At 46.6% G+C, this 20,972-nt stretch overlaps 1 long non-coding RNA gene across 1 annotated transcript in view; it reads left to right on the plus strand.

Moving 5' to 3' along the window:
* The first annotated feature begins 11,083 nt into the window (after positions 1-11,083).
* LOC148501319 (uncharacterized) overlaps positions 11,084-20,972 on the plus strand; it is a 32,585-nt gene continuing 22,696 nt past the window's right edge. Inside the window, exon 1 of the long non-coding RNA XR_015870055.1 lies at positions 11,084-11,215. This is a non-coding gene — a long non-coding RNA (uncharacterized LOC148501319). The remainder of the gene's footprint in view (positions 11,216-20,972) is intronic.

Raw genomic sequence — 20,972 nt, forward strand, 5'->3', positions numbered from 1 at the left:
TCTCTGTCTGGCGGCCGGCAGCACACTGAGCTGTAAGTGGCCAGCCCCGGAGTTATAGACTCTAGGCATTGGAGTGCGCCCAGAGTCTATAGAGTATGCGCAGGTCACCGGGAAAATGGCAGCAGTGACCATTTTCCCTGTACTGCGCATGCGCAAACAATGGGAAAATGGCTGTGGCGCTCATTTTCCAGTTGTTTTTACAACGCCGGACCCCCACGCCAACGTGGGGCTCCGGAGAGGTAAGTAATACTATGGGTGCAGGGTGTGCGGTGCGGGGTCCCCCTGGACCCAGGGGCCCATGTGCCCCGCACCCCCTGCACCCATTATAGATATGTCCCTGGCTCACACATGTAACTCAAACTCATCAGGAGGGCTGCGTTTGCATTTTGTGCCAGCCATTTCAGTTACAATCTGTAATTGCACTCCCTTAATGTACTTTTCCTGCAACTTCATGCCCACTGTGACCACACTCAACGGCCGTTCCAGCTCCAGTCTCAGCCCCTAATTGCGCACTGACTCTAGTCGCCTTTGAGACTGAAAAAAAGATGTCGTTTGTGAAAACGCAAAAAAGCATTTCAGACAGACTCTGAATAAAGGGGGTCATTCAGACCCGCTCGTCAGCGGCAGTACGCTCGCAAGCGGGTCGATGTTCCCCCACTGCGCATGTGCACGACGGAGGGAGCACCGTCGTGCGCATGTGCGAGACCCGGCGAGCGACAGGCTCTCCATCACTCCGGGTCTCGCACCAAAGGGGGCGTGCTGTCGATGTTGATTGACAGCACGCCCCCTTTGGTGGGCGTGCCGGGGGCGTGTCTGCCAGACGGAGGCGTTCCCATGGGAACGCCTACCGTCTCAAGCCGGCCCCACTGACATCACTAGTGATGTCAGTGGGAGTGATTTTGGCTCTGATAGAGCCAAAATCACTCCAGGGCTTGCGGCAGCGAGACCCTACCGCAGGGTCTCTGTCGCAAGCCCGATGGTCGCGATGGTCAAGACCATCGCGACCATCATCATGGACGCTCACTATAGCTGTGGGTGGTAACCCACAGCTATGCGAGCGTCCATGAGGACGCTCCAAAAAAAGGTAGGAGGGCCCTGATTCAGAGCGAGCGCTCTGGTGTAGGCAGCATTTGCTCTGTAGGGTCCACCTCTATTGCCACAGCAAAAACATAAAATTGCACATTAAAGAAAACTAAAAAACGGATCTGGCAACATATCATCTAATGTGTACCCACCTTCAGTTTGTCATTTCATGTCTGTCACATCTGCTCCAACAGAAGGCCACTTAGCAGACGCAAAGTGCACGTAGGGAGCAGATGTTAGCACAGGTGTTACCCTGGATGAAATTATTTTTTTTTGCAAATGTAAGCTTTTAATGAAAAGGGTGCTTGTAAAGTGGCAAGAGTTGGACATTTGATATAATGTTTTGTTACACCTACTGCACATCTAGACACACTTCAAGTTGGCAGGGGCATTTCCAGAGAGTGGAGACTGGAGAATAACTGTGTACTGTATACCTTTGGTATATCTCCAATATTTTAATTTTTGTAATTAGACAGGGACGCGTCATGGGTCACACTTGCCTACTCTCTGGAATGGGAGGGGAGCTCCCGAAATTCGGGTTGCACATCCAGTTGCCCAGAAGAGTGAGCAAGTCTCCCAGAGCCGCCTGCCACCCGCCTAGGACTGCCCACTTCCCGAGTGAAGTGGGCGGTCCGGGCGGCCGATGACGTGATTCGCAATGCCGGTAATTGCAGTATAGTGAGGGAGTGGGGCCACAATGATGCCATCAAGCCTTGGCGTCACCCACTTCTGCCTCACCACGCCTCCTCACCTGCAGTGCCAACCTGGAAGTCAAAAGGTTGGCAAGTATGGACGTGGGCTTGTTGCAACAGGAGTATGCTCACATCATGAGAGGGCCCTACAGGGGCATGTGTCACATCTTTGAAGCGCTAGACCAAGCGCAAACCCCTCCACCCTCCAAAAAAGATACTTTGTGCAGACACTGCCATTTTGACTTGCAAACACCAGACAATTTACATAAAATTAGGCCCAATCACACTTGTTGAGGAGCGAATATCAGAGACACATCTACAGTACACATAAAGGCCCCCATTTATTAACGAGTTTAATTTATCACCAAAACGAGTGATAAATTTCACTGTGTATGATAAATGGTGCTCCAGCCAATCAGCTCCCAACTGTCATTTTTTAACAGTTGACAGGAGCTGATTGGCTGGAGCACCATTTATCATACACAGTGACATTTATCACTCGTTTTGGTGACAAAACTCGTTAGTAATTGAGGGCCATAGTACAGTACATAGTGAGCTCTCAGTTCCCTCACAAATGCATACAACTGTACAGACTGTTCTGTCACAGAAGCAAAAAAACCTATTACTAGTCTGGGTGGAGTGACTAATGATGTCACGCACATAACACTTATAGGTGAGAGATATTGCAGTAAAATTGCACTGGAAGTGAGTGCTGTGGTGGAGCAGCCTGTTTCACAGAAGTGCTCGATACAATCAGAGAGTTCAGATTTGTCAGTAGAATGCTATTCTGCACTGTATTTATCACTTCGCAGTGTGCAGAAATTCTACACTAACATTCCCATTTATCAACGAAGCATAACCCCTTTAACGCTCGCTAACAGGGTTATGCCACCATTTCTGGATTTAACAAACAGCGGTAATCTAAGATTACTGCTGATTGTCACAGCATCGCTCTCGTCATCTTTAGATAGCGACAGCGATGCAGTCCCCATTGACGGCAATGGGGACCCAGCGCTACCCTTCCGGCTTCAGCGAAGCCCTCCAGGCACTGCCAGGTCCCTGTGTCATGCACATGTCCAGACGTACCATCGCGCATGCGCATTACACTGGAGCCCCATCGCTGGCAGCGTTATGCTGCCAGCAGCCCAGCGGAGGTCTAAATGAAAAATTGTGCTGGTATTTGCCTTTGTTGATGAATGGGGACCTCAGAAATAGGGGTGAGCGGGTTCGGATTTCTGAAATCCGAACCCCCTCGAGCCCCCCCGATCCGAGGCCGATCCGAGTCAGGCTCGACTTTTCCCGTCTGACTCGGATCTGAAACCTAGGCAAAACGTCATCATCCCGCCTTCCGGGTCTCGCGGGTTTTGAATTCTATATAAGGTACCCTCGTCGGCGCCATTTTCTCACTCGGCTGTGGACAGTGAAGAGGGAGGGTGGGAATTAGGGCTGGCTGGGCTGTGTAGTTTAGTGTAGTGTAGTGCAGTGTAGTGTTGTGCTGTGCTGCTGTTGTCCATAGGGGCTGTGTCCACTCCTCCAAAGTCCATAGGGGCTGGCTGTGTTGTGCTGTGCTGCTGTTGTCCATAGGGGCTGTGTCCACTCCTCCAAAGTCCATAGGGGCTGGCTGTGTTGTGCTGTGCTGCTGTTGTCCATAGGGGCTGTGTCCACTCCTCCAAAGTCCATAGGGGCTGGCTGTGTTGTGCTGTGCTGCTGTTGTCCATAGGGGCTGTGTCCACTCCTCCAAAGCCCATAGGGGCTGGCTGTGTTGTGCTGTGCTGCTGTTGTCCATAGGGGCTGTGTCCACTCCTCCAAAGTCCATAGGGGCTGGCTGTGTTGTGCTGTGCTGCTGTTGTCCATAGGGGCTGTGTCCACTCCAAAGTCCTGTGCAGTGTCCCAGTCCTAAAGTGATGCTGTAGTGTTGTCCAGGGGGTGCTCTGTCCATCAGGGGTGCTCCCCCCAAGTGCAAAAAAAAATAATATTTTTTCTGTGTTTGTGAATTGTGTGCGCAGTAGCCGCACGTGCATCAACAAAGTAGCGCCAATCGTGCGCATGTGTCATAAGTAAAGGGCCGGCTGGCTTGACCGTTAAAGGGTGCTGTAACCCCCAAAGTGCACTCCAAACCAAATAAAAAAATATTTTCTGTGTTTGTGAATTGTGTGCGCAGCAGCCGCACGTGCATCAACAAAGTAGCGCCAAGCGTGCGCCTGTGTCCCATAAGTAAAGGGCCGGCTGGCTTGTCCGTTAAAGGGTGCTGTAACCTTCAAAGTGTGCTCCACAAAGAATAAAAAATTCTTCTTTTTTTTTCTGTCTTTGTGAATTGTGTGGGCTGTAGCTGCACCTGCATCCTCAAAGCATCAGCGACAAGCGTGCGTCTGTCTGTTAAAGGGTGGTGTAACCCTCAAAGTGCGCTCCACAAAAAATAAAATATTCTTTTTTTTCTGTCTTTGTGAATTGTGTGCACTGTAGCTGCACGTGCATCAACAAAGGAGCAGCGCCAAGCGTGCGCCTGTGTCCCATAAGTAAAGAGCCGGCTGGCTCATTTCTTAAAGGGTGGTGTAACCCACAAAGGCCCTCATTCAGAGCCACTCGCTAGCGGCAGTACGCTCGTTCCGAGCGATGTTCGCACATCTGCGCATGCGTACGGTTTTTAGTACGCATGCGCGAACCAGTCAGTGCGGCCGAAAATCGTTGGTACGCAATATAGCGAGGGCCTGCTATTTTGAGTGACAGAATGAGGCGTAAGTGGGTGTTAACAGGGGAAGGTGCTTGAAAACGGGGAGTGGAGATCCGAACGCAGGCGTGCTTAAAGGTCAAAACGGGCGTTTTAAGGGAGTGCATAATTAATACAGCAGCGTCATTGACCACGTCACTTGGTTTTTTTTAACTCAGAACTGCTTGCAAAATAGCGGTTGAAAACACCAACCACAAGAATAGCGAGCAGTTCATACGCTGTACGATGTACTCGATTAATCTAATAAATAGCGGACATGACGTATGGTGCGTGCGGCCAGGGGGCGTTTTTATCAAATAAACGAGCGTATGTTTTGCTCGCTCGTTCAGACTTAGAGGTGGGAACAGACTGCAATTTGCGAACGGATCATTTGAATAGCCACCCCTTGTTTTTGAACGAACGACCACAAATAGCGAACGGCTCTGAATCAGGCCCAAAGTGCACTAGTCTCCAACAAAAATAAAAAATTATTTTCTGTGTTTGTGTGCGCCTTAGCCGCACGTATATATCAATATAACATAAATGGAGGACCAAACTTTCTCCGATAAAAATAAAATAGGGAAAGATCAAGAACCACTTCCTCCTAGTGCTGAAGCTGCTGCCACTAGTCATGACATAGACGATAACATGCCATCAACGTTGTCTGCCAAGGCCGATGCCCAATGTCATAGTAGAGGGCACATACAATCCCAAATGACAAAGTTCAGGAAAATGACCTTAAAAAAAAACATTTAAATCATCTGAGGAGAAACGTAAACTTGCCAATATGCCATTTACGACACGGAGTGGCAAGGAACGGCTAAGGTCTTTCTCTATGTTCATGACTAGTGGTTCAGCTTCACATGACAATGGAAGCCCTCCTCCCGCTAAAAAAATCAAACGAGTTAAGCTGGCAAAAGCACAGCGAAGAACTGTGCGTTCTAAGAAGATATCACAAATCCCCAAGGAGAGTCCAAGTGTGGTGGCGGTTGCGATGCCTGACCTTCCCAGCACTGGACAGGAAGAGGTGGCTCTTTCCACCATTTGCACGCCCCCTGCAAGTGCTGAAAGGAGCACCCTCAGTCCACTTGCTGATATGCAAATTGAAGATGTCACTGTTGATGTACAACAGGATGAGGATACTGTTGTAGCTGGCGCTGAGGAGGAAGTTGGCGAGGAGGATTCTGATGGTGATGTGGTTTGTTTAAATCAGGCTCCGGGGGAGACAGTTGTTGTCCGAGGGATGAAAAAGCCCATCACGGTCATGCCTGGGCAGAAGACCAAACATTCCACCTCTTTGGTCGGCAATATTTCTATCCAAATCCGGACAACAACTGTCTTTCCATATGTACCATATGTAAAGGTGAAATAAGTAGGGGTAGGGACGTTAACCACCTAGGAACATCCTCCCTTATACGGCACCTGCAGCGCGTTCATAAAAAGTTACTGTCAAGTTCAGAAACTTTGGCTAAGACCGTAAGCAGTCCAGGGACACTTAAATCCCGTTGTCCTGTTGTATCCAAGCACCTGCAAACCACACCGTCAACTCCCTCCTCGTCAATTTCCTCCTTAGTCAGGATCGGAAGTAGTCCTGCAGGCCATGTCACTGGCATGACAGACTCTCCTATCCGGGATTCCTCCGGAGGATCCTGCATTGCTACGCCTACTGCTGCCGCTGCTGCTGTTGCTGCTGGGAGTCGTTCATCATACCAGAGAGTAAGTAGGAACACCACTACTTTTACTAAACAATTGACCCTCCAACAGTCCTTAGCGAGGAGGATGAAGTACGACAGCAGTCATCCTGAAGCAAAACGTATAACTGAGGCCTTGACTGCTATGTTGGTGTTAGACGTGCGTCCGGTATCCGCCATTAGTGTAGTGGGATTTAGACAATTGACGGAGGTAGTGTGTCCCCGGTTCCAAATCCCGTCTAGATTCCACTTCACTAGGCAGGCGATACCGAGACTTTTTTATGCGCTACGACATTTATATCTATACTGACACATTATCTCCCTATTAGTTACCACAGGGTCGATACTTGTCCCTGCTAACTTTAATATCGATTGGCCTTATAGAAATATTAGTTATATAATATTATTTACAATATGGTGGCCGGCATTAGTAACATACCATTCGCGCATAAGACTAAGCTTTTTATTTATATACTTTTTCACCTGTGTATATATATACCTGGTGGTTTGTTTCTGGAACTTTTATATGTGGTTCCTATTATTATGTTTTTCTTCTTAAATGCCATGACACTCGACTATTATACTGGCCTATTATTGTCTTATCTGTTACCATAGGAACGGTACTGGTCTCTGCCTACCTTTGACTCCGTTTGGCCCTTTAGGAATGTCAATGATGTTATTAATTATATGGTGGCCGGTATTACTCATATCCGGCCTATATATTATATTCATATGTTCAGTGGTTGTTTTCTGGAACCTCTGATTGTTTTCACTATTGTGGTCATCTCCTTAAACACTATGGCATCTATGCCTTATAATGGCGTGTTATTGTTGTATGCGTTACCATGGGAATGACATTTGTCCCCACCTACTTCAATTCGGATTGGCCTTTTAGGAATATCAATCTCCTAGCATTACCAATCACACGATGACCGGCACTATTTATATCCGGCCTACACACAAGACGGAGACAGCGTCCTTGAGAAAGCCCGCTTCCGGCGAAACGCGCTTCGGCTTGTCAGCTGGGGGATCCCAGTGCGCACTGGGGATCCCTTTACCAAACACCCGCATGAGAGCATTCTTCTTACAGGTACTGCCTTTGTCTTCTCTCCTGCTCTCTCATTAGATGCCTGTACTGTGAGTCTCTGCGCTGCCTAGAGCAACAGAGATATCACTTATACGGTGGCACTAATAGCAGAGGCAGCTTGCACTGTTTCTATGTATGCCATGTGACAGTGAAACTCATTCCACATCCTCTGATTTTAATGATGTGGAACAGCAGCATCTGACCTATAAGTGCATACGCTCTGGTTTTCAAACCTATCACATACTATTTGTCATATGCTCTCATACATTTAATAGAGGGACGCCTCTATACATATTATATATTAGACCTTTGATAATACGGGGTAAATTTTTGGTTGCGGTGTACAGCTTTTTAATTATGTTACGTTTTGTTTATTACTTTATGTTATGTCATGTCATATTTTCGCCGTGTCCATGAGAATATATCTCCCAATGTAGAAGATTATTATCTGTGTTGCAATATTAAAGTCAAGAGCTAGTCTTTGAAACAGATTTAATCTATCACGTGTACGTGTTTTGTACACACATATATGACTATAGAATACTGTTCAATTGGTGATTATCAATCTCCCACATTACTTCAGAACTGAGGTGGAACACCTTAAATTGAGTGGTTTCCTGATTAGTTCCTATGACTAGATGCATTAGGACTCACTGATTTGATTACCATACTGTTGCCATCAGCTCTACCGTGCAACACGATCTTGATACATTTATGTTTTTTGGTTGTCTCCATTTTTTTGATATGTGTTATGTGTTTGTCGCTTGATTCTTGCCTATAGACTTATGACTGATTTTTATTAATACCAATAAAGTGAAATTTTAATAATTTCTCAGCTATATAGTTTTCTTTAATGATTTAGTTTTCTATTTCCTTGTTTTGTTTGGGGTGTGCCTCATTTAGATGGGGTCCTTTTTCCTCTTTTCTTCACGATACCGAGACTGTACAGAAACGTCAGAAAAAGTGTCCTCAGTGTCCTGAAAAATGCGGTTGTACCCAATGTCCACTTAACCACGGACATGTGGACAAGTGGAACAGGGCAGACTAAGGACTATATGACTGTGACAGCCCACTGGGTAGATGTATCACCTTATGCAGCATCAACAGCAGCGTCACCAGTAGCAGCATCTCAGAAACACCAGCTCGTTCCAAGGCAGGCTACGCTGTGTATCACCGGTTTCAGTAAGAGGCACACCGCCGACAACCTCTTAGAGAAACTGAGGGAAATCATCGCCCAGTGGCTTACTCCACTTAGACTCTCCTGGGGATTTGTGATATCTGACAACGCCACCAATATTGTGCGGGCATTACATCTGGGCAAATTCCAGCACGTCCCATGTTTTGCTCACACAATAAACTTGGTGGTGCAGAATTTTCGACAGGGGTGTGCAGGAGACGCTTTGGGTGGCCCGAAAAATTTCTGGCCACTTTCGCCATTCAGCGACTGCGTGCCGAAGACTGGAGCGCCAGCAAACACTCTTGAACCTGCCCCGCCATCACCTGAAGCAAGAGGTTGTGACGCGGTGGAACTCAACCCTCTATATGCTTCAGAGGATGGAGGAGCAACAAAAGGCCATTCAAGCCTATACATCCACCTATGACATAGGCAAAGGAGGGGGTATGCACCTGAATCAAGCGCAGTGGAGAATGATTTCTGTGTTGTGCAAGGTTTTCCAGCCCTTCGAACTTGCCACACGTGAAGTCAGTTCAGACACTGCCAGCTTGAGTCAGGTCATTCCCCTCATCAGGATTTTGCAGAAGCAGCTGGAGAAAGTGAAGGAGGAGCTAAGACTGAGCGATTCCGCTCGGCATGTGGGACTTGTGGATGAAGCCCTTCATTCGCTTTGCCAGGATTCCAGGGTGGTTAATCTGTTGAAATCAGACCACTACATTTTGGCCACCGTGCTCGATCCTAGGTGTCTCTCTTTCCGGCCAACACAAGCCTGCAGAGGTGCAAAGACCTGCTGGTGAAAACACTGTCAACTGAAGCGGAACGTGACACGTCAACAGCTCCTTCCCATTTTCTCCCACAATTGGGGCTGCCAGGAAAAAACTTAGGTATCCTAAGCAACCTGCTGGCGGTGATGCAGGGCAGGCAGGACCAAGTTTGGACATCTGGTCAGGACTGAAGGACCTGGCAACAATTTCTGACATGTCTACTGTCACTCCATATGATACTGTCACCATTGACAGAATGGTGGAGGATTACATCGGTGACAGCATCCAAGTAGGCATGTTAGACAGTCCGTACCTGTACTGGCAGGAAAAAGAGGCAATTTGGAGGCCCCTGTACAAACTGGCTCTATTTTACCTGAGTTGCCCCCCCTCCAGTGTGTACTCCGAAAGAGTGTTTAGTGCAGCCGGGAACCTTGTCAGCGAAAGGCGTAGGAGGTTGCTTCCACAAAATGTGGAGAAGATGATGTCCATAAAAATGAATTATCAACTCTTCCAGGGAGACCAGCCTCCAGAACGTACAGAGGGACCTGTGGTGGTGGATACCAGCGGGGACGAGGATGTAGATGTACACAACACTGAAGAGGGTGAGGAATCGGTGGATGAGGACGATATCTTGCCTCCGTAGAGCCAGTTTGTGCAGGGACAGATTAATTGCCAGCTTGTTTTGTGGGGCCCCAAACGAACCAATCATTTCAGCCACAGTCCCGTGGCAGACCCTGGCGCTGAAATGATTGGTTTGTTAAAGTGTGCATGTCCTGTTTATACAACATAAGGGTGGGTGGGAGGACCCAAGGACAATTCCATCTTGCACCTCTTTTTTTTCTTTGCATTATGTACTGTTTGCGGCCTAGTTTTCAAACTGCCATCCTGTCTGCCACTGCAGTGTCACTCCTAGATGGGCCACGTGTTTGTGCCGCCCACTCGTATCTCTTAGCATAGTCATCCAGCTACCTCGGTGCAACCTTTTGGACATAAAAACACAATTGTGAGGTGTGAGGTGTTCAGAATAGACTGGAAATGAGTGGAAATTAAAGTTATAGACGTTAATAATAGCATAGGAGCAGAAAAACCCACAAATTCTCTGATTTTAGCTGTTTTTATGCTTTTTTTCAAAAAAATACAGATCCAAAACACAAAACCCAGAACCCAAAACACGAAAGGGTGGTTTTGGCAAAACCAATCCAGATCCAAAACACGAAGAAAGATCCAGATCCAAAACCAAAACACGAAAAGTGGCCGGGGCATACCCCTACTCAGAAATGATCTATAACGATGAGAGATGATGCATTCTGCAGTGTGGTTTGGTAAGTAAGATGGAAGGAACACTTATGGCCAAATTCTCCCATCAAAACATTAGAAAAATTGCAGCACATGCAGAATGAAATGAATATATTGCAGAACTGTTTTGTGACTTTCACTCATCTTTACGCCTAAGGCTGGTATACAAAACTCCTGCATAGCATTAGCCTAAGACACAGCTTCTCAAACTCTGGCCTCAGGACCCCAAACAGTGCATGTTTTCTTGGTCTCCTCACAGAATCGCAAGTGAAATAATTAGCTCCACCTGTGGATTTTTTAAAATGTGTCAGTGAGTAATGAATATACCTATGCACCTGCTAGGTGACCTGAAAAACGTGAACTGTGTGGGGTCCTGAGGACCGAGTTTGAGAACCACTGGCCTAAGACATATGTTTGCACTGTATTGGCATAGATCAGTGGTTCTCAAACTCGGTCCTCAGGACCCCACACAGTTCACATTTTGCAGGTCACCTAGCAGATGCACAGGTGTAGTCATTACTCACTGACATTTTAAAAGGCACACAGGTGGAGCTAATTATTTCACTTGATTCAGTGTGGAGACCTGGAAAACATGCACTGTTTGGGGTCCTGAGGACCGAGTTTGAGAACCTGTGGCATAGATCACACAGACATCTATGTCAAATCTGCTGATGTAGCCACAGCCAGATCTGTCTTATTCTGAAGTGATTCAGAGTGGAAGGTAAATCTGAGAGGCAAAAGTACATGTTAGATCAGACATGAATTGCAAGTCATTATTGGTGAACCTTTGGTACCCTCGGGGAACTGCATGCTCAGCTATTCATACTCCAAGTAAGACAAGGCAGTATGTCAGGGAATCCACAGAATACAGAAATGCCACAAATTGGCATAGCAAATACAATGGCAATATTTGGTCAGACAGCCAACTATAAACAGGCTGATAATATTATTATTATCCTTTATATGGCGCCACAAGTGTTCCACAGCGCCTTATATAGTACATAAAACTAGTAAGTGAACAAGAAACAAGTAACTTACAGTACATTACAGTGCAGGAAAGGACATGACTTGTTGCAATAGACATTACATTGCTGCAATAGCATTTAAATCATAGGAATAGCTGTTCTTGATAAGACACAGGGCCATCGGAAGTAGTTTGCATGTAGACAATCAGAATGTTGACAAGCATTATCCAGACCCCGGAACGCAGGCCACATCTTCAATAATGGTGAGTATACAGTACAAACATGGAACTTGGGAATGCAGGGATACCTGGCACTGACACGGGACGGTGACATAGATGTCATATACAGTTTATCAGAGCAAGCCAGAAATATTCAGGGGCAACTCCATTGTAGAACAAATTCATTTACTCTTAAAGTAGTGTACAGTGGGTCTCAGCCTGGTAGTGACAGTGTAAAATATATGATACATACAAGGAATGGCTTAAGGCCAGCTATAGACTATAGTCATTTAGAAATGGGTCCAAATTGGCCAATTAACTGACACTTGGGGATAGGTACCCTGAGAGCTAATGTAGCAGACAGAAACACTAACTGGCAGACCAGCATGAAAACTGGAAGGAGCTGATTCAACCCATGGTTCCATCGTATAGTGAGGGTAAGGCATCCTATCCTTCTCTTTATCAGGAGTCCTAGATAGCGTTTCCCCACATGAGTGGGTCATTGATGTTACAGACCATTGACAGAAGGCCTATACATCCGCTACTTCAAAGTTACATGAACAAGAAAGAGTAATTGTATGAGGCTCGGATAATACCTCTATCACCAAAAACAGCACAGCAAAAGGTTCAAATGTGGGGTACAGTAATAACTCTATCTAGCAAATTACTAGAACCCATCATCATATTTAATTTTGGCACTGCAGCACATACCCCATGTGGAACCACCCCCGACTTTAGGAAGAAGTAGTGCAGATTCTAGGCTTGGAGCCTAGCCACTGTGACATTCCCCTACATGGGAAATCATTTTACACAGAGTTTATATTACTAATGATGTTGGGTTTTAAATAGATACATAACAGGTTCAAGCTGACTAAAGTGTAATTTCCTTGATGATATATCAGCACTGCGGTCACAGTCACTTACTAACATTAAAATACTTGAGCACAGACATAGCCTGGAATGCTGAAGCTGAAATGTAGTATTTGGTGATATTTTGTTTTATTTGGACTAGACAAGCTTGTGAGAGGTCCTTTCTCTTATTCAGATCAAGTAGTACAAATAAAATGTATTCTTCAAAAATGTGCATGTCTCATATCATAATAATTATATAAGCAATTATTGCATTTGGTTTTGTGAGAAAATACTATGATCTCAAAACAATTATATTGGCTATGGCTGTACATATTTGGTTGTATCTGTGACATAGGGGTCTATTTACTAAGCAGTGTTAGGAGACAGAGTGAAAAGTGATAAGGTGCCAGCCAATCAGCTCCCAACTGTCATTTTTCAAACACAGCCTGTGAGATGACAGTTGGGAGCTGATTGGCTGGCACCTTATCACTTTCTTATCACTTTTCACTCTGTCTCCTAACACTGCTTAGTAAATAGACTCCTTTAACTGGCAAATCTACTGCATAGTTTGTCAACAAGGACCCATTAGAAACGCTTTGCATAAATCCGCCAACAATTCTTTAAATAAGAATTGAGGGGACTATTTATCATTACTACCACGATTGTGACAAAAAGTCAGATATATTTAATTATAGTAGCTTTATAAAATAAAAATCAGTTATTTGCAAAATTTTACTGGAATATATCACTCTGGACAGATAAGTGATGGTAATATCGCTGTCCATGTATTGTGAGAGGACTAACTGCCAGCAGTGTTATTGCGGAAATTCCTGTATTGTATTGAGTGTAGCAAAAATGAGTCTTATTGCCAATAAACCTGTTCTCTCTCTGGGCCTGATTCAGAAAGGATCGCAATTGCAACGCTGCACGCAGGCCCAGAAGACTGCATACGTCCACGCAGTCTCTGGGCTGGCCACTCCCAGAAAACGGGACGGACACGCTCCGTTTTCCGAGAACACAGCCGCCCCCGCACCTCCCCTTAAATGCCTCTGCCTATCAATCAGGAAGAGGCATTCAAGGGCTTGCGTGCGAATGAGAAGTATCTATTCTGCACACTCGCAGGAATCTGCATTCAGCAGTGCAATTGCAATCAACATCGATGTTGTGTTTCAGGGGCTAAATCGCACATTTCCTAGCACTTCAAAATCAATATAAAAAATTTTCTGTTAGTAATGTGTGATTTAGCCCCTTAAACACAACATCGATGGTGATCGTTTTAGAACGATTTTAAATCAATTAAAATCAATCTTTACTAAATGTACCCCTTTCTGTGTACATATGGACCGTGTGCTAGATTCCGATACGGATTTTAATGCCAGCGCTGTTGTGAATTTGTACGCAGCAGCTATGCAAAAATATGCAAATGTTGTAGCTGTCGGGATTTTGTATTGGAACGATCATCGGCGGCTTTGCAAATCCAAACAACTGCGTAGAAAGATGCAGCATCGGTCGCAGATCATACGATTATCGATCTTCTGAGTAACCCTACGGTCGTGCAGAATAGCCACGTGAAATGAGACACATACGAGATCGCAGTCTCAGTCTGTGGCATGCCCCCAAAAACGGTCGTGACACGCCTGCGTTTGAGCCGGCACTCCCTCATCACTTCCCCCAAATGGTCCCTGCCTGTCACTTATTTTGCAAATAAATCCTCTCTGCAATGGCCATTACAAGACCATTGCGACTCCAATACATGTGCAGACCACCGATAATCGCTCAACTGTGGGAGCATCAGGATAGCTCCATCTCTCAATCAGGACCTGTGTGTAATGGATCAGTTACATACAGGTGCAGTCAGAGCTTGTGGTGTCACAAATAACTATAGTTACAGCTTTCTTATTATTAGATCACATTGCCACACTGTCCTAATGATGGGGAGGGGCTTCTGCTGTCCTTAATGGAGTGGAAAGGGAATACTAACGGCGCTGCAGGGTCGGTAATGTCAGATAACACTGAATCCTTTTATTGGTTCAGTGTTGGGGCTTAGTGGTCTTTTGAAGAACAAGTTAATAGAACCTTCCTATGTAGATGCTGTCCTGTGTAGGTAGGTAGAGATTTGTGTGGAAGAATGTTGAATTATGCTGTGTTAAGAAACAATTGTTGAGAGTAATAGAAAAAAACAGAACACAATATTTGACAGAGCATTTACATTTTTTAATTTAATCAGACCACAGTCAATTCATTATTTATTTTTTGTCATCTGGCTCATGTGTTCCCCGGCACGTGGGAATTCTCCTCTTTATGGCTTGTTATAGTATGGCTGCGCAGAGTCGTTCTGGTCTGTAATTTTCATCAATATAACCTCTATTGCATCAGTGACAGTAACACTGCATTGCTGGATGTGGGTAGTGTCGCACGGGCTCTGCTGGTATAAGCCTTCAGGGCACTTTAGACCCATTTCTGACCTACACACACACACATACACACACACTGAATAGTGGGGAAACTTTTTTTCTGCCAAGGGCCAGGTCGTGGGTTCGATTCTCATTACGGCCCCAACTGCGTGGAGTTTGTATATTCTCCTTGTGCTTGCGTGGGTTTCTTCTGGGTGCTCAGGTTTCCTCCCACACAGTGCTTAAAGTGGTCCCAGAGAAGTGGTGGAACTCACCACCCCCCCCTTGATGCTTTTTCAATAAAGGGACAGCCGGAAAAAAGGGTGTGGTCTCAAGAGAAAGGGGCGTGGCCACACAATAGTATTTCCAATTCAAATTATGCCACACAGTAGCACAATCTTTATTCACATTATACCACATAGTAGTGTCCCTTTATTCATTTATGACACACAGCAGTGCCCCTTGCCCACAGTAGTAGTGCCTCTTATACAATGCCCACAGCAGTAGTGCCCCTTACACATAATGCCCACTGTAGTGGTGCCCCTTATGCAATGCCCATTGTAGTGGTAGTACCACTTATGCAGTGCCCACAGTGGTAGAGCCCCTTATGCAGAGACTACAGTAGTGGTAGTGCCCCTTATGCAGAGACCACAGTAGTGGTAGTGCCCCTTATGCAGTGCCCTAAGTAGTGGTGCCCCTTATGCATTGCCCCCAGTAGTGGTGCCCCTTATGCAGTGCCCCCAGTAGTGGTAGTTCCCCTTATGCAGTGTCCACAGTGGTAGTGCCCCTTATGCAGTGCCCCCAGTAGTGGTAGTGCCCCTTATGCAGTGCTCACAGTGGTAGTGCCCCTTATGCAGAGCCCACAGTGGTAGTTCCCCTTATGCAGAGCCCACAGTGGTAGTGCCCCTTATACAATGCCCCCATTAGTAATCCTCCTGTAATAGTGCCCCAATAGTAGTGCCCTCAGCAGTGGTGCCACTTATGCAGTGCCCCCAGTAGTGGTAGTGCCCCTGCAGTGCCCACAGTGATAGTGCCCCTTATGCAGTGCCCCCAGTAGTGGTAGTGCCCCTTATGCAGTGCCCCCAGTAGTGGTAGTGCCCCTTATGCAGTGGTGCCCCCAGTAGTGGTAGTGCCCACAGTGGTGGTAGTGTCCCTTATGCAGTGCCCCCAATAGTGGTAGTGCCCCTTATGCAGAGCCCACAGTAGTGGTGCCCCTTATGCAATGCCCCCATTAGTAATCCTCCTGTAATAGTGCCCCCAGTAGTAGTGCCACCTGAGTAATGACATCAATATTAATGCCTCCAATTGTAATGCTCCCAGTAGTAGTGCCCCCTGAGTTATGCCCCCAGTAGTAGTGCCCCCAGTAGTAGTGTCCACTGAATAATGCCCCCAATAGTAATGCCCCCAGTAATAGTGCCCCCTGAGTAATGCCCCCAGTAGTAGTGCCCCGAGTAATGCCCCAGTAGTAATGCCCCCTATAGTGAAGCCGCTTAATAAAAAAAAAAAAAAACGAATACTTACCTTAAGACCTGCTCCTGCGTCCGCTGCCGTCTGGTCCGCGTGGCTGTTCCTCTAACTATGGGAGACGTCATGATGTCTCTCCCATAGTGCACTGTGGGAGCCGACGTCTCTCCCATAGTGCACTGCGGGAGCCGACGTCTCTCCCATAGTGCACTGCGGGAGCCTACGTCTCTCCCATAGTGCACTGCGGAAGCCAGAGCTCAGGAGTGAGCTCCAGCCTCTGGCTGCCGCTGCAGGGAGGGAGCCGGGTGCCCGCTGGTAAGAAAATTTCAGCGGGCACCCGCTGGTAAGAAATTCTCAGCGGGCGCCTGGCAAATGGAACCTCCCTACGGCACCGGGCTAAGGTGGGTCGGAGGAGGAGCAACTGGTTCCGCCACCAAATAGAAGTAACGGGACGCAGTTCCGCCCCACTTTAACCCCTTTTCCCACAGTCCAAAAATTTACTGGTAGGTTAATTGGGTCCCAACAAAATTAACCCTAGTGTGTGCATGTGATAGGGAATATAGGCCCTCATTCAGAGCCGTACGCTCTGAGCAGAGCGCACGCTCTGAATGAGGGCCGGCCTCCATGAAAATGGAGCGTCCTTCTGGACGCTCGTATAGCTGTGGGTCACCACCCACAGGCTATACGAGCGTGCATTTTGATGGCCGCGATGGTCGAGACCATCGCGACCATCAAAATTGCGAGCCGGAGCCTGCGGTTGAGGTTTTCAACCGCAAGCTCCGGAGTGATTTTGGCTCTATCAGAGCCAAAATCACTCCCACTGACATCACTAGTGATGTCAGTGGGCCGGCTTCTGACGGGAGGCGTTCCCGTGGGAACGCCCCCGTCAGGGAGGCACGCCCCCGGCACGCCTACCAAAGGGGGCGTGCTGTCAATCAACATCGACAGCACGCCCCCTTTGATCAGACGCAACGATCGAAGGACTTTCCTTCGCTCGTCGCGTCTGGCGCATGCGCACGACGGAGCTCCCTCCGTCGTGCGCATGCTCAGTCCATAACATCGACCCACTTGCGAGCGGACAGCCGCTCGCGAGTGGGTCTGAATCAGGCCCATAGAGTGTAAGCTCCACTGGGGCAGGGACTGATGTGAATGGACAAATATTCTCTGTAAAGCGCTATGGAATATGTGTGCGCTATTTAAATTACTGGTTATAAATCTTGATATTTTTAAAATCATTCTCGGGCCATACAAAATTATCAACTTATAAATTTGCCTGCTATATAGAATATATATACAGTCAGGTGCATAAATATTGGGACATTGACATAAGTTTCATATTTTGGCCTCTATTCACCACCACAATGGCTTTGAAATGAAACAAACAAGATGTGCTTTAACTGCATACTTTTAGATTTAATTTGATGGTAATTACATCCAAATCAGGTGAACGGTGTAGGAATTACAACGGTTTCTATATGTGCCTCCCACTTTTTAAGGGGCCAAAAGTAATGGGACAAACCAAACAATCCCAAATCTAACTTTCACTTTTTAATACTTTGTTGCAAATCCTTTGCAGGCAATTACAGCCTGAAGTCTGGAACGCATAGACATCACCAGACGCTGGGTTTCATCCCTGGTGATGCTCTGCCAGGCCTCTACTGCAAATGTCTTCAGTTCCTGCTTGTTCTTGGGGCATTTTCCCTTCAGTTTTGTCTTCATCAAGTGAAATACATGCTCAATTGGATTCAGGTCAGGGGATTGACTTGGCCATTGCATAACATTCCACTGTTTAGCCTTAAAAAACTCTTTGGTTGCTTTTGCAGTATGCTTCGGGTCATTGTCCATCTGCACTGTGAAGCGCCGTCCAATGAGTTCTGAAGCATTTGACTGAATATGAGCATATAATATTCCCCGAAACACTTCAGAATTCATTCTGCTGCTTTTGTCAGCAGTCACATCATCAATAAATACAAGGGAACCAGTTCCATTGGCAGCCATACATCCCCACGCGATGACACTACCACCACCATGCTTCACTGATGAGGTGGTATGTTTTGGATTATGAGCAGTTCCTTTCCTTCTCCATATTCTTCCCATCACTCTGGTACAAGTTGATCTTTGTCTCATCTGTCCATAGGATGTTGTTCCAGAACTGTAATGGTTTTTTTAGATGTTGTTTGGCAAACTGTAATCTGGTCTTCCTGTGTTTGTGGCTCACCAATGGTTTACATCTTGTGGTGAATCCTCTATATTCACTCTTGTGAAGTCTTCTCTTGATTGTTGACTTTGACACATATACACTTACCTCCTGGAGAGTGTTCTTGATTTGGCCAACTGTTGTGAAGGGGTTTTTCTTCACCAGGGAAATAATTCTTCTGTCATCCACCACAGTTGTTTTCCGTGGTCTTCCGGGTCTTTTGGTGTTGCTGAGCTCTCCGGTGCATTCTTTCTTTTTAAGAATGTTCCAAACAGTTGATTTGGCCACATCTAATGTTTTAGCTATCTCTCTGATGGGTTTGTTTTGATTTTTCAGCCTAATGATGGCTTGCTTCACTGATAGTGACAGCTCTTTGGATCTCATATTGAGATTTACTCAACTGGAGCCACCGCCTTCTGTGTGTCTCTATATGTAGCCTGCCAGTATGTGGTTTTTTTGTCATGTGAAGCCTATGTGTTTTATAAAGTCCTGTGGGGGCTAGTGTTTTGTTTTGTTTTTTTTCTATCTGTGCCAATATATTCTTTTTCTGTTGGGCCAATGTGTTTGTTTTTTTCCTATCGGGGCCAACGTGTTTTTTTTTTACCCATGTGAAGCTTAGGTGTTTTATTGTTTTCCAGGGGGGGGGGGGTGCCAAGAGTTAAGTTCCAAGCCCAAATTTAAATTAAGCGCGATATGACGGTTTATTCCAGCAAGGGGCACCAAAATCTTTTTTTGCTTACCAAAAAAGTTAAGCTTGAGCCGGCCCTGTTTATACTACCACTTATCCAGCTTTAGAAGATCTCAATGTCTAGATATAAAGGTCAGCGCTGTGTGACAGTGACTGTCAGTGATTTACGATCCACTTAGGCGATTAAACTGCTTATGTGAAATCCTTCCTGTTTTACCCATAAAATTTAATTATTTTCATTTGGAGAAATTATCTGCAATATATGTTTGTCTGGAAACATGAACTGATAGTGCAAATTAAGAAAGAAATATCACAAAATACTATAGTGCACAATCTTGTGTATGAATACTTGACTTCATAAAAATGTTTACACATTGATTCTATCCTTAATCAACAATGTCTTAAAATGATCAGTGACAGTCCGTCACCATGAGATTATATTGGGCCCCACTTCCGGTGCCTCATCTTAACTACATACTCATTTATATTGAGAACATAATAAACTAAGGCCCTCATTCAGAGCCGCTCGCTATTTGCGGTCGTTTGTTTAAAACAAGGGGTGGCTATTCAAATGAACCGTTCGCACTTTGCGGTCTGTTCACGCCTCTAAGTCTGAATGAGCGAGCAAAACTTGCGGTCGAAATTTTGAAAAATACGCCCCCTGGCCGCTCGCATCATACGTCATGTCCGCTATTTATTAGATTAATCGAGTACATCGAACAGCGTATGAACTGCTCGCTATTCTTGTGGTTGGTTTTTTCAACCGCTATTTTGCGAGTAGTTCTGACTAAAAAAAAACAAGTGACGTGGTCGCTGACGCTGCTGTATTAATTATGCACACCCATAAAACGCCCGTTTTGACCTTTAAGCACGCCTGCGTTCTGAATTCCACTCCCCGTTTTCAAGCACCTTCCCCTGTTACCACCCACATATGCCTCCTCCTGTCACTCAAAATAGCAGACATTCGCTATTTTGCAAACATACGATTTTCGGCCGCACTGACTGGTTCGCGCATGCGTATTACAATCCATACGCATGCGCAGTTGTACGAACATCGCTCAGTGCGAACGAGCGGCCGCTTACGAGCGGCTCTGAATCAGGCCCTAAGTGTCCCTGGGGGGGAGGGTGTAATCAGTAAATGGACTTAGGGCCTGATTCAGAGCCGGACGCTCTGACCAGAGCGCTCGCTCTGAATCAGGGCCCTCCTCCATGAAAATGGAGCGGCCTCCTGGCCGCTCGCATAGCTGTGGGTGACCACCCACAGCATATGCGAGCGGCCAAAAAGATGGTCGTGATGGTCTTGACCATCGCGACCATCGGACTTGCGACGGAGACCCTGCGGTAGGGTCTCCCTGCCACAAGCCCTGGAGTGATTTTGGCTCTATCAGAGCCAAAATCACTCCCACTGACATCACTAGTGATGTCAGTGGGGCCGGCTTCAGACGGTAGGCGTTCCCATGGTAGGCGTTCCCAACTGGCAGGCACGCCCCCGGCACGCCCACCAAAGGGGGCGTGCTGTCAATCAACATCGACAGCACGCCCCCTTTGGTGCGAGACCCGGAGCGATGGGAAGCCCGTCGCTCCCCGGGTCTCGCGCATGCACACGATGGAGCTCCCTCCGTCGTGCGCATGCGCAGTGGGGAACATCGACCCACTTGCGAGCGTACTGCCGCTTGCGAGTGGGTCTGAATGACCCCCTTA

Source organism: Taudactylus pleione, unplaced genomic scaffold (assembly GCF_031769625.1).
Source record: "Taudactylus pleione unplaced genomic scaffold, aTauple2 ptg000520l, whole genome shotgun sequence".
Lineage (NCBI taxonomy): Eukaryota > Metazoa > Chordata > Amphibia > Anura > Myobatrachidae > Taudactylus > Taudactylus pleione.